The sequence below is a fragment of the Stegastes partitus genome, unplaced genomic scaffold, assembly GCF_000690725.1.
Source record: "Stegastes partitus isolate 25-593 unplaced genomic scaffold, Stegastes_partitus-1.0.2 Scaffold677, whole genome shotgun sequence".
Lineage (NCBI taxonomy): Eukaryota > Metazoa > Chordata > Actinopteri > Pomacentridae > Stegastes > Stegastes partitus.
In genome coordinates, this window is record NW_007578408.1 from 247,543 (window position 1) to 262,516 (window position 14,974).

Sequence of the window (14,974 nt, forward strand, 5' to 3'; positions counted from 1 at the left end):
ATGAAGCTAATAAAACGGCCAATCTTGCTGGCCAGCAACAATACTATACAAATACAAATATGTATAATAAAATGTGATGTCACGGAACATCGATGCAACCAATGAAGATATTTAGCCGCACTTGACATGTTTTAGTTGCATGTGTAACCAAAGTGGTTGCACTCTGGAGCCCTGACATCAAACTTAATTATGAATAAATAAATGAAATTTTACAAATATAGGGAGGTAAAAAGTTATTTTTTTCCCAATATGTAGTGAAGTAGAATTGTATAGTGTTGCACAAACTGAAACTACTTAAATACAGGTCTCAAAAGTGTTCCCAAGTGCGGTGCTTATACCAAGTCTAATGAGAATTCAGAATGATACATGAATGCGTGCTTCAGTCAACACTTTTATCTTTGATCGCTCTCTTTTTTTTATACTGCGTTTAATGCAAGATCACCTCTGATGTTTCAATTCTAAAATAACCAAGTATGTAAACAAAGAACATTTTTAACAATCCACAGGAGGACCTAGTCTTCAGTTAGATTGTTGACATGATGTTGTATATGCCTTCACTAAAGTGTCAACCTGTAATTTTATTTAAAAATGTATTGCAAGCATTACTTGAATCTAGTGTGTTCTATTATGGTTCCCACCTGTGTTATGATATTAACCTCATGTGGCAGGAATGCTACTATTCTTGATCTTTTGTTTTCACTTCCAATGCGTTTCCTTTTTTTGTTCATATCTGTGCATGTGGAGCTCTCTCTTCTGCTTTGTAAAGAATCTCCGTTTCTTGACGCGAGTCTTTCACAGGAATGTTAATGTGGTGACAGAGTGACAACACCTGCATGAATAGTTGATGCTGTTCCCTCAGGAAGCTTGTAAGAACTGTCACTATGAGGGATTAGGCTAGTTTATAATTTGTGTTGAAGTGCAACATGTGCCTGTTAAACTTTTAGCTGCACAACATGTTTCCTTATGTAACTGTAAACTACTCCTCAGAGGATATCCGTAGCTTAATGAATTTGGTGATGTCCAAACTCTTCTAGCACCAACATAACCACATCATCAGTATCTGAATTGTAATTTGTCCTGTATATGTCCAAAACAAATTTTAAAAAACTAGCTCCTTTTTATTTTTCCACCATCCTTTAACATTGAAAATCAAGTGAAGCAACATCCTTCTTTTTTCCTTTGAGAAGTGAAGACTACAAATCAATGAAGAGGGTAAACTGAGAGTAAAATGAAATCGTCAAAATAAAAGTGAAATGTGTGAGCACTTTACTATCAGAGGGGAACTTTGTGAATGAGTCTGTTGTCTGCAGCTTTAAAGCTATTTAGTTAGAGTGATACATAATGATAATACTGTTGCTCAGGCATCAATTAATGCTGTAGAAATTTTTACAGCTTTTCCATATTCCCTACCTAATTAAAACAGAGCATGTAATATCATCAACCCTCTCAGCTGCTACATTTTACACATGGTATGTGTGCGTTGTGTTATGTGGAAATGAAAAAAGGGCGTGTGTTTGTTTGTTTAAAATTAAAAAAATTAAAAAATGACCCCATTTTCTTATTTTTCCTTTTTACAGTGTAACTGAAAAACAGATCATATTTTAGCACCCAGATGGTTATTCCCTGCTGCTTGTTTTTTACATTTCGTTCATTGGAACATCCAAAAGCAGCACAAAAGTCTGGCACTTTCTATTTTTTCAACATNATATTCCCTACCTAATTAAAACAGAGCATGTAATATCATCAACCCTCTCAGCTGCTACATTTTACACATGGTATGTGTGCGTTGTGTTATGTGGAAATGAAAAAAGGGCGTGTGTTTGTTTGTTTAAAATTAAAAAAATTAAAAAATGACCCCATTTTCTTATTTTTCCTTTTTACAGTGTAACTGAAAAACAGATCATATTTTAGCACCCAGATGGTTATTCCCTGCTGCTTGTTTTTTACATTTCGTTCATTGGAACATCCAAAAGCAGCACAAAAGTCTGGCACTTTCTATTTTTTCAACATGGCCACAATCTGCTGAAATATGATAGCAGCAAAGATGCATCTCAGCCACCAGCTTAGTTTGGTGTGTTAAAACATGCTGGACATTTTACTTGCTAAACATCATGTAGCATGTTAACATTGCGATCAACTGAAAGTGCAGCTGTGGGCTTCTTTATGCTGACTGAGTCTCATATTGTCTTTAACGTTTCCCACTTTTAAATAGCGTTCATGTTAATCTAGGTCATCACTACAAATAGCAAGTAAATTTATTCTGAACAATCTAATAGAGCTTACTTGAAGAAAGCAAACATAGATGCTTGTTAATCAAATAAGTAATTTTATATCAAACAAACACAAAAAAATTTTACCCTCATGTCCAAGTCATCATGACACTGTTTCAGTGTTGCTTTTTATTCAGACAGCAACATAAGAAGACTGGCAGCAGCCATCTTGAATTGTCAAATGTGAAAACTCAAGATGCCAACTTGTGAACATGAGAATTTTATCTTAATACAACCTTGAGCCACTGGTCTTGCAGTAAACTCGTAAGTCTTTATTTTAATTATATAACCTGACTTACTGCCCGCTTTGTAAAGGGGCATCACACCAGATTTACATAGACAGGTCAGTTCTGCCTCCTCTGAGAAAATAACCCATATTATGTCAACTGGATTATTTTGCTGGAGCTGCATATTTACATGAGGAATCCTGTGTTACAAACTAGTGGTGCAGAATTTGACATGAGGATATAATGAAAATGTGGTATCAGTTATTATTGGATTGATCCACCAAGGCCTAAGTTCAATTCAGTTTTATTTATATAGCACCAATTCACAACATGTGTCATCTAATGGCACTTCACATAGTAAGGTGAAAACTTCCTTTTAAACAAAGAACACAGAACCCAACCATCCAAAGTTGCCTTTGGATTCTCTATGAGCAAGCAGTCCTCCCCAAACCTTTTTTAGCTTTTTGTTTTTCATTAAAACTTTCCCATGACGTGATTAAGTGAGGTTTCAGAGCAACTTCTCTGGTTTCCTTTGGACAAACTAAGCTGTCTTACTGTGTCCAGCTTAATATCACTGCTGTAATCAAGGCTCAGTTAATCTCTTTCTGCAGTGGGCCTGTCAGACCTAGTAAGGACCTGGACTGTCTGAGACTCTAAATGTGGTCCCATTTTTTCTCAATGTCCTGAGGACACGTTGGTCTGGGATAATCCAGGCTTTACCTGGAATTGTTCAATGCTCTGTTACTTAGGCACCCCTTTCACACAGGTTGCTTTTGGGGGAGTGTTGTGCATGTTTTGCCAGCAAGAGAGGATTGCATTAGTGTGTGCATGACTGTAGACTCTCAGTGGACAACATTCTGATGGCATGTGTGGACAGAAACCACACCAGTCTAGAGATATACTGCATCGCTGCTTTACCGCAGAGTGCGTATATGTGTGGTGTGGTGTGAAGTGCACGCATGGCCATATTGATGAATGAGTACAGCTTTGTGTGTGGCAAATGTGATGTGAGAAGGGAAAGAAATGAACTCTGACCAGAATTATAGTGTATTACTCAATCTAGTCGTGCTGCAAGACACAACCCTCTAATTACTTAGACTAAATGAGTCTCAGGGCGGCAGCCTGAATAAAAAAACTTGAATGTACTACTCTGCTTAAGCTGTGCACAGTGCCATCTCCATGTCACCATTATAAAATGGCTGGTGCTAACATTTTGGTTGTTTTCCAGAATTCAAAACCCTAAGTAGAATAGCGTGAGACAGCTAAGCACAGAGGAGTGTAAGAAATCTTTGAGTCATAAATCAAAGAAAACCAGTTAGACAATGAGTAAGCAGGAAATGCAGTCAAAACAATATGTGTACACTATGAGCGACCAGGGGTGTGTTAGTGAAAACTCTGAATCCCAGAAACAGAGATGACTTTGACTGTGGGTTAGTTACTTTGGTAACTGTAACTTTGTGAAGCAAGGAGGTTTTCTTCAACAAACCTGAGTTTCTCTCAGTACTCCCCTCCTACCAAGCTAGCAACAGATGTCTGACACACCGCTTCATTTCCTCATTCTTACAGTCCATATCAAAGCTCATTTCAGACCACAATGCAGACGTTTACATCAGGAGAAGATCATAATCCCAGTTGGATATCAGGTTCTTCCCCCAGGCGTGTCTTTACTAATATTAGCGCTTTTATGATCAATCAGTCCATGTAATGATAGAGATCTGTGTCCTCACATTTCAACATTCAGCATGCTGGAAAACCCTCAGCTCAGAATAAAATCTATGTTCTGTCCAACTTTATGATACATGGACATTAAAAGAGTTGTTAGGCTGTTGAACTGAAAATAAAAAAGCTAAAATTGTGATCCACTCTGACCTCTGAACTGTCATTTCAAATGCTGTGAGGAAAGACTTAGTGTTTAAACAAGTACATTTTTGTTTCAACCATTCTATGTTTAAATTACTACAAGTTGAACTATAGATATCAAATGCTGCTGACAAAGTGTTTTTTAAATGTAAAATAATCTGATTATGACATTACAAACATCGGTCAGTTAATACACTGATGTCTTTTCGACCTCCTTTGCAGCCATCAGCACTATGTCCCTGTGGGGTTGCAGCTGGATGAATACATTTAAAATATATCGTAACGCAGTATGATTCCAGCACTTTAGCACTCATAAAAGAAAGTCTGTTCTGTTAAAGGATGAATGAGTGGACCGTGTGCAGATTTCATTGCTGTTTCTGTGCTAACAAACATTAAAGCTGGGGAAGGTCAAGCTGAGGTAGTGCTTTGGCATCATTGGTCAAAAATCAATTAACGTTTCAGCACTTTGTAATCCAATGGTCTAAGAGGAAACGGGACTTCTGCACTTCCTCCTGGCTCCGTTTTTGATTTTAACTAGCCATTGATGGGAAAGTTGGAAACCAATACCCCGACTGACAGAATAAAGAGAGTTAATTCTAGTCTTATTTTAGCTCTGAAGTGTAATTTTTGCTTTGATTTCTTGTCAGATTTATGGATGATTCATATTTATCTGCCTTCTGTTTTGGTTTGTCCTGCTGAATTCCCATGTCTAGTTACAGATCTTACCCTGTAACTTCACAAAATTTGAAGTCCTGCCCAGACTGATGCGTTAAATTACCAGGAATCATGGGGAACATTTTATCCTTCACCTCCCCCTGTGACCTTAAACCTCTCAGAATGGAACCATAGAGACGCTTTCCATGTTTAAAAGATACTAATACCCTACTAAATCCTACGGGGCAACATAGCACTACTTGTGCGTTGTTATACACTGATTTATTACATTTATGCTATTTGTGTTTACACTGACAACAAAACCTATTGCTTGCTAACACAACCATACACCCACACATACACACAGGCATATTGTAATCATAGAAGACAGTGAAATGGCAGGGCTGCATTCTTCCAGCCCCGCTGAGCAGAGTAGCAGAAAAATGTCTTAGATCACCGTACTCTGACATGTTTGGCTGACCTGATAGGAATCCACTGATAAGAGAGAAAAGATACAGCACACTGAGAGGGCCAAGCCGACAGTGTGAGAAAACACACAAGAGTGTCAGATTAAGCACAAACAATACAAACAAGCTGTTCTTGTCTTGCATGTTAGAGTTTAGCACTTTTGTATATGATGCTCATACACTATCACATGCAATGGTATACACGCAGATTTCCCTAATGGCTACCTATGTGAGATAAGGCCAAGCGGCAGTCAGAGGATGGTGAATGATTGAGTGCAAGTGTATGTATGTACATGCACATTGTGTGTGTTGGTGAGGATGTGGAGAGCAGAGCTGGGTTGAGAGCGATGATGGGATCTGTCACCACAGCCAGTCACTGACAGAGAGACACAGAAACCTGCCCAGTGAGACATGGCTCCTCGGTGTCTCCTCAACTGGAATTCCTGGGAATTCCAGCCAGCTCAGATTGTTATCAGATCTGAAGACACCCTGCCGCTCAGCCAAGTTTTTTTGTTATTACTGAGCAAGATACACCATGCACAGGAGACATGCTGATCATTAACAAATCACATGATGTGGGTTTGTCTGTTTTAGTTTTAGTCATTTAGCAATACTGTGATTTATAACGAGAAGGATTGGTTGTTGGAACGTTTCTGAGGACTATCATCCATTCCAAGGGAAATAAAATTTATGCAACCCTGACGAGAAATGTCAACCACAGTCAAGCTTTAGAGTTTACAGAAAACTTCCGCCTCCATGAGAAGCTTTGTTGGCCAGGTCATCTGGATCTCAGAGGTGTTGTTATGGAACTTGCCTGAAACGTCTATAATGACCTCCCGGATGGAACATAAGGAAGTGATCTTGCATACCAGAGTACTGTGCAGCAACTCTCAGCAGAACTCTCCTGTATACTTTTCAAACCTTCTCTTGACAATGTGTTCTGATTTAAAGGTGGCTGTGGTTCAGGTGGTCAAGCCGGTTGTCCACTAATCGTAAGGTTAGTGGTCCAATCCCTGGCCCCTCCAAATGCCAGAGTGTCTTTGGGCAAGATACCAAGTGTGCTTGTGTATAGATGAAGAAAAAACACATTGTAAAGCACTTTGTAGAACCTCACAAAGATTATAAAGTCTGATCAATTTATTAAATGATAAATCTGGTCATATCTTTTCCTCTTGTCAACAAATCCCATTAAAGGAAGCAAATCGATCAATGACTGCATCCTTCTAACAAATGTTTTGTGTAGCACAACCTGGTGTATCTTATTTCTCCATGCCACAGAGCTCCATTGTTTTCAAGAAATGATTAAAAGCACATCAGTGAGCTACACTGTTGCACTGCCACAAAACTATGTGTGTTAAACCACAACTAAAAATGGTCTTCAACAAATGCACATTTTGTTTTTTTTCTGTGTAATATTCACTAAAAACTATTGACTAGCTGCTTTAGGAACATTCACCTTCAATATTTACTTCTACAATAGGAACCAGTGGACTTAGGGCAGAGTGCACAGAGAAACCAGAACAATTACGTAGAATTCAACAATGGTGACAGGATTTATTAACATACAGTGCTTGACAAATTTATTAGACCACCTGCCTAATTTGTTAAGCACGTATACATATATAGAACATCCAGCATCCTGAAGTGCTTTAATTCATGCTAAGCTCTTGACGTTTCACCATTTTGAACAGGAATCAGGAATTTCTAACTGAATTCATCTTTTTATACCCCAATCTGAGCCAGCTTACTGGGCTTCTCTGAGAAGTCAGAAATTAATCAACCATCACATTCAACCACTAAAACTATTTTGTCTGTTCATGAATGCAAGTAAATAACTATAATTTGACATCTTCATCAAGAAATAGTAATGTGCTTTACTATTTTTCTGTTTTTCTTTTCTTTTTTTTTTTTTTACAAAACAGTAAATTGGAAAATCAGTCATAATTATATTCTAGCATTAAACATATCATTTCAGTTAAGGATCTTCTATATACTGGTGTATTTACCATTACAGAAACATAAAAAAAAATATTTTAATAATTGCCAAAGCTGATAATTTTGGGCTGCTGTGGCATAAACCTGACATTGGGTGGTGTGTGTTCTAATACATTTGTTAAGCTCTGTACAAGAATGCAGCCTCACACTTTAATTCAGTAAATCCGTTTGCTTGAATTCAGTGACATCACACTGCCACATTTGAGATGTAGGAAGTGATTCTTAGAAACCACGCGACCACCCCAGTTTTCCAGTCAAGTTAAAGCTTTGTTAGCCAGGTTTGATGTGATAGTGTATTGAGTCAGTAATACCAGCCATGTCATTAGGTGAACAAATACAATATGTTTGCCAAACCATTAAAACAATGTCACCTTTTAAACCTCCAGTGAAGTTCTGAGAACTGTTATTTGAGATGCAACAAACTTTTTTTTTTCCCAGACTTGAAACACTCCCACTACCAGGCTCCAGCCTACAACTCACCATGTCTGGGTGCCATGATCACCTCTTCTGTTTCAAAACAGTCAGTCAGCCACCTACTAAAGCATATGCCATGCTCAGAGTCACCAGCCATCAAGTATCATGCATTTCAAGATTTCTCATGACAGTCACCCACCAGCAACAGCTTCTTCATCTCTGAATTCTCATCCCTGGTTTGCTGCTTCATTAAAAAAGACTGCAGTAAAATCCATCAGCCATAACAAGTGCACTGTCGCCCTTAGATTTGCAGACAACCTCATCATCATCAACACTTCGTCCAGATGATTTGTAGAGATACTGTAATATCCAAGAAATCACTGAAGGGTTAGGATGTTCGCTTCTTTGGACTGGTAGCCTTACCTTCGTCATTTTGTGCTACACTGTTGAGTTATCATAATATGTGCATGGATATACAAGTTGAATGGAAATTATAAGGACAACATTAGTGAAAAAGATATGTCTAGCTTTGACCTTTATTATCAAAAAACATTGAATTACCCATACCACAAGGGCTTCCTTTGTAGCCAAACACTGATAAATCTTACTTCTCTAAACCACAGAGCTCCATTGTTATTCAGAAATATAAAAAAACACTTCAGAGTACCACGCTGCTGCACCAACTGACATATTCCTTCATTACCATGAACACACGCTGTAGATTATTTAGATTCAGTTGAAACAGACCCATCCTGCTGCCAGAAATTCTCATTAAATGACCAAATGTGGGTTAATCCACTGCTTATAATAATACCAAAATAAGCCTAAAAGCTAAAGTGCCTCCATGTTTTTAGGAAATTATCAAGCTTGTTTAAATATTAAAATATATGTCATGTGGTTATGGTTTAAAAGTCACCAACTATCGAGTAACTGATTAACACATTGTTTAGTTTTTTCAATTTAATTTTTTGTATGGGATATGTTAAACAGAATAAAACTAGTCACATTCTTTAAGACACTTTTGCAAAGCTAGCAATGAACTTTAAAAATCAGTTGAAGTTTGAAACCAACACAAGCAAGCTGGCTGGCCAGTAATTCTTTTTTGGATAGTTGGCAGGTAGGGTGTTCCAACCACCTTGGAGAGCATGAAACAGTTTTTTCTGTGGATTTAGGCTGATTCATTGTCTTCAGCGTCTTCATGTAATCCCAGACTGACTCCATGATGATGAGGTCAGGGCTCTGTGGGCCCAGACCATCTGTTGCAGGATTCCTTGCTCTTCTTGTGGCTGAAGATAGATCTTTATAACTCCAGCTGGATTTTTGGCCTTGTTGTCTTGCCGCAGAATGAATATGGAGCTCACATAATGTGCTGTTGCTTGAGGATAATAATTACTTGGCACATTATTCTATGTGCAACATTAAAATACAAAGCTTGACAGACATTGCAACAGTAGCTAAGGGTGTCAAGTTCAGTGAACAGTCAGTTCACCTTTTGCACAGTTGAGTATAGAGTATGTTTTTGTACATGGATGTTTCATGTGTGTACGCATGTGTGTGTGAGCACATAGATACCCTCATGGATCTCACTAATGATAGCAAAACAATCAATCACTGTTGGAGGCTTAAGCTTCTAATCTATTATTCATAGGCTTCTCCACAACATTTTGACATGTGAAGATTTTTGAAGCGTGCACATGCATGTTGCTGTGGCAGCACACATTTTCCAGTCTAACTGATCAGTCAACAGATCAGAGGATTTGAAAACAATGCTTGTTCGACCAAACCATCTATTCACTGGATTTTAAAATCTTGTATGTAGATAGTCAGTTTTTGCATTATTGAAAGTGACATTCTTACCAATGTCTAGGAAAACACACTTTTAAAACAGTGACCTCGCCCATCAGTGTATGCACTTTGTAATATGTTATTATACAAATCAAGCTTCATTACAGCCTTCATTTTTTCCCCATTCAAATATGCTTTGATCTCTAAGCAGCTGAATGCCTGTTTACCTGTAATGGATTCCATTTTGGAAACACAAATGAAAAGAGTCTGAAGCCATGAAGCCACATTTGAAAAATTGTGTGCAGATGTGATTTATATACGGTCCAAGATTTTTATCCAAGCCTCCCTTTGATAAAACTGACCGACAAAAGGAAAACATTTACTCCTCTGCACAGGGTCCAAACATTTCTCCTTCTTCCCAGCCCCCAGCTGCATATGTAAAGACACTGCTGAATGACTGATCCAGCCTTCCTGTCTATCTGGCAGCACATCTATTAGTTCAGCTGCTAGGTTGACTTGGATAGATGACATGCTGGCTTCCTTCTCCACCTTTGTGCCTTTCTCATTCGGTATGGACATATGCACCAGTGCATCTGGACAGCAGCCCCAGAGCTCTGTGAGCCAGAGTTATATCAGACACCTGACCTCAACACTGGACCAGAAGGACATGCCCAATAGGATTTAATTGTAACTTTGAGATGAGAGAATACACATATAACAGGACATGATATGCACTTAGGATATATTTCAACCCTGGAGTATTATGAGTCAGTCTTGGCTGTCAGTAAACTTTAACTTTGTGAAACATATGCAAAGGTCACCTTCTGCCAGACTTACTTTTTACTAAAATGGCAATACTAGGAAAAGAGAAGAGGAGGGGCCACAGAATATCTGCTGACTAGTATTACACAGCTCCCACTAGTGGGCGCCTAAAGGTCACTGAACCTCCAAATTCATCATGTGGTGAACACTAATAGCACATTTCTCATTGACACTTTATTATTATTGTTATAAGGCATTGTGAAATGGCTTTATCATATAATAATGGCAGATATACATATATATATATATAAAGGAACAGGAATTAGCAACAGCAGCACGGTTTATTTGGCCAGATTTGAATTGTCGACACTCCAATCCACTAGCTTGGTTTCCATCCAAATATAATGTGGTTGCAACATAATTATGAGAAAGACAGGTAATTGAATCTTGGTAAATGTCTACTTCCAGCCACTATTTTCAAAAAAAAAAAAAAATGGAGTTGGTTCATCAAAATGAACAGTAGGGTTCTATCATACCAATATAGAGGAAGAGGACTAAAAGATGATGTAAACGAAAAAAAAGAAATTCAAAGAAAAAATTATTCAGAAAGCCTGTTGGAACTATGGCTTATCGGTTTGTTTCAGGTGTTACTTTGAGATTTGCCAAGTTTCTTCTTTGGCCCACACAGGTCTGAGGTTTCCATCTGCTGCTGCTTATCATCTTCCAATCCAGAGGTTTGGTGACCCACTCTTCTTTGCTTTCTTGACAACATTACCTTTGCACACATTATACAAATTATGTACTTCAATTTGTTCGTCTGACAGCAGCTGAACGTGTTGGCTTCATGTATGCGCATTCTGGTCACTTTTTGGTAAACGCAGCACAGTTGCTCAGCTGCAGTAACAGTTTTTTATCACTTTCAACAGCGCACAAATCTGAACTGCACCATCACATTACCAGATAATCACCCACAAGCAGTACCTCCAGATGTGTAAAGCAGTTTAACAAAGGCTTTTCACACATTTCAAGACCAGTGTTTGTCTTTTGAGAGCACTTATATGATACACTGTGTGCCAAAATCACAACACATCTTTGTCATGCACTTTGCCCTACCATTTCAAATGTATTCAACTGCAAACTAAATTGTGCATAAATATTAACTTTTACTGTGAAAAAAACAGGTACTAACCACTTTGTTCACTAATAGTCACTAATAATGAATGTAGTGGGAGTCGTCACACACAGAATCACAGTTCAGCTGAATTTATTAAATACCTGCAGCCTTAGAACCCATTAAGAAGGATATCATAAATAAACTTTATTTGGAAAATTTGATATGCCGCTATTACATCTGGATGGACAGATAAATAGACAATCAATGGACTGATAGTGATCCTTAAATGATGGTGTATTTGCACATTGTGTCAATGCAAGACCCAAATGGATATGAGTTGAGGAACTGGCGACTCCAAGATACACCAAACAAAAACACCATATACCTCTTCCTTCCATGTACTAGCCATCAGAGTTTTTGTTTACAAGTACAAGACCAGGCTGAAGACCAAGTTGTTTATTGTTTTCGCTCTAACCCACTTAAATCCACTTATAAGGAAATAAGTTCTTAAATCATATTTACATTATTTCCTTTCATCTCATTTTTATGTTAACACAAGAAAATGAGTTCAGATGGGTTTTCCCCTTTTGTGAGATTTCTCCAGTGAACCATCTGCTTGGCCTCTATATGAACTCTGGCATGACTTGCTATTGCTTTCTTTAACAGACATTCTATAGGCCTTCCCTTCTCAGCAACTGCAAAGGAATCACAGCCGTGAGATTTTATCAGGCAGGTTGTGAACTGTCTTAGGTAACCTAACCTAAGTACGCACATAGATTTTACATTTGACAGGTTTAACAAAGGATTAAAACAAAAAAAAAAAACACACAAACATGAGTGTTCCAATGGTTTTCATAGAGTTTTATGCTGTTCTTCACTTCTTGAGCTAACACAGTCATTAATGCTTAGAACAAAAGGAGTTACATATGTCTCATCGGTTCACTAGTATCTTTCAGGACAGTTTTAGCTTATGTCTCAGGTAAAGAGGCCCTTGCTAATTCACACAGAAGTCTTTATGAAATTGAAAAAAATATTATGCAGCAACTTGGACATAAAAATTCTGCGCTACACACCTGAGCACCATGATTTATTTACCAGTTAGCTCTGCTCAGGTCTCATTAGTGGTATTCAACTTGTCAGTCACTGCGAGTTCATGTACGGTTGAACTGAGTCTAACTGGTCTATTCTTTAACCAGGAAATCAGTTGCTTGTATGCAATGTCATTCATTTATTTGCAAGTAAATACAGCCTGACATTAACTATTACCAGAACTGAGGGTGACATCCTATCACAGAGGTTATCAAAATATTTCTAAATCAGTTTCAGGAGATGCTTGGGGTACTAGGAAATGTGAGACTGCTTTTTCTGTTGGTCCTGACATTGCACAAATGTTGCTCATGCTAGTGCATGTCTGCCAGACCACCGTGTGCCACAGAAAACACTCGCCGACATATTTTGCACTTTGCTTTCTATGTATTTTGGCTGACACTGTCAAGCCAAGTGTTTGAATTGTCTCACTTGCATCTGTATTTCTGCATATGTTTCCTTCCTTGGTGCATGGGGTGGAGTACTGCGGTCAGACATGACCACTGGCTTTCTTTAACAAGACCCAACACTAGGCTGCTACGCTGCTTCTGATTGGCTGTGACCTAGATGTCTCTCACCATATCACTGACAATCTCTCAATCTCCATGTCCAAAATTTACCAAACCAATGACCAATACGGTTAGGCAGGTAATAGCCGTAAGAGGCAGAATGCAGTTGGGGTGATGTACGAAATACGGGACTCATCATGTCCCATACCTATTCCAAGCAGGACACAGTAGAAAAAACAGGACAATTCCCTACTTTACATTATGGGACCCTATATGTGAGTAACCACTATGCTGCCAAGCTTGTATATCACTAGGGGAATGGCCAATTGGCCTAGGTTGCTAATGTTTGCACTGATTCACACAAGGCAATAGTTTTTTGGTGACAGCAAATGAACATGCTGTTCAAACAGAGAGCAGTGCGTTGAGCTGTAAAATCACAGATATGTATATTACTGATTCATGTGAGTGAAAACACTGAGTAACAAACAAAGGGCTAAGAAAGGGTCATAACTTAGGCTCGCTAACAATAATCTGCCCCAAGTTAGTTACCTGCCTGTTAAACTCAAGTTGGAGTTATAGATATTGTATCAGTACCAACTCCCAAAAATTCTCACTGATACAAGCACTAAGGATATACTGAACATATTGATTTGTGATTGAAAGGTGTGGCAGATTGATGGGAAGATGCAATGACCACCAACTCTGACCTGAACTCCCATATCCACACATGCCAAGAATTGTCCAATCTAACATATTTTTATGTATTTATTTATTTATTTTACCATAACTTGGTTTCTTGTGTTAGTCCAATTAAATAAATGTTATATTTATGCTATTGGTAATTGGTGGATCATCACATTATTCATCCAGAATTGTGTTTAGTTTAAATAGTTCAGGTATTTCCAGTGTCAGCTTGTCACAGTTTGTGCTCAAAGGTGTCCTTGTGACAATGGCAGCAATGCATGGCACTGAAAATAGCACTGAGGCCATGACTTGTACCCTTGTGGAGTTGAAAGGTATGTGCTAATCCATCTGACCTTCGCAGGGCAGCAGAAGGACGAAAACAGAGTTGCTGAAGGGGTTAGGGTGCCAAACTGATCTGGCAGAAGTTCAGAGAGACTCAATCTCTGCTACAAAGCAGGCCAGCGGAAACCAATTTAGCCCACCCAAGGTCACGGCTTCTGGGCAGCTGGAGCAAAGACAGGTCCAAAGCTTTCTTCTGCCATGAAACTGCAACAATCTCCACTTACACTAATCCCCATCAGTTGGACAATGGGGCGAAAAGATTTTACATTTTTACATAACATAACCAGGTTATGCAGTATACATGCAGTATATATCAGTGAGAGAGACATTTTGTTTCTTCGTGTTGTGTAAGATTAGTTCAATCCTTCTTGTGATTTGGAATTCTAAACCAACCATGGTTTCTCATTAAAGGATTCTTTTTCCATTTGCTTTGACTTGCTTAATGGGAAGTAGAGCTCTTGGTCAGTAGAGACTTTGTCTTTGATGTTCACTGTGGTTCCTGAGTGATGATGTGAGATGGAGAGTGAAGCAGACACACATTCACCACAACAAGCACAGGAGGATTAGCGGACAGTGGGGTGACACAAAACTGATGGCCGCTAATGTTTTCTGTCCCTTTTAGCCCAGTCAGCTGTAAACCCCACCAACAGATGCTTCACTGTTCATTGCAACCCAAGGCAGAAACAATATTCAGGGGACTTACCATTAGGGGGGCTAATAAGGTAAAGTCTGTCATGATAGCGACAGTTGAGACAAAGTCATACAAATTTAAATTCAAACTAAATTCTTACTGGCTTGTAAAGCT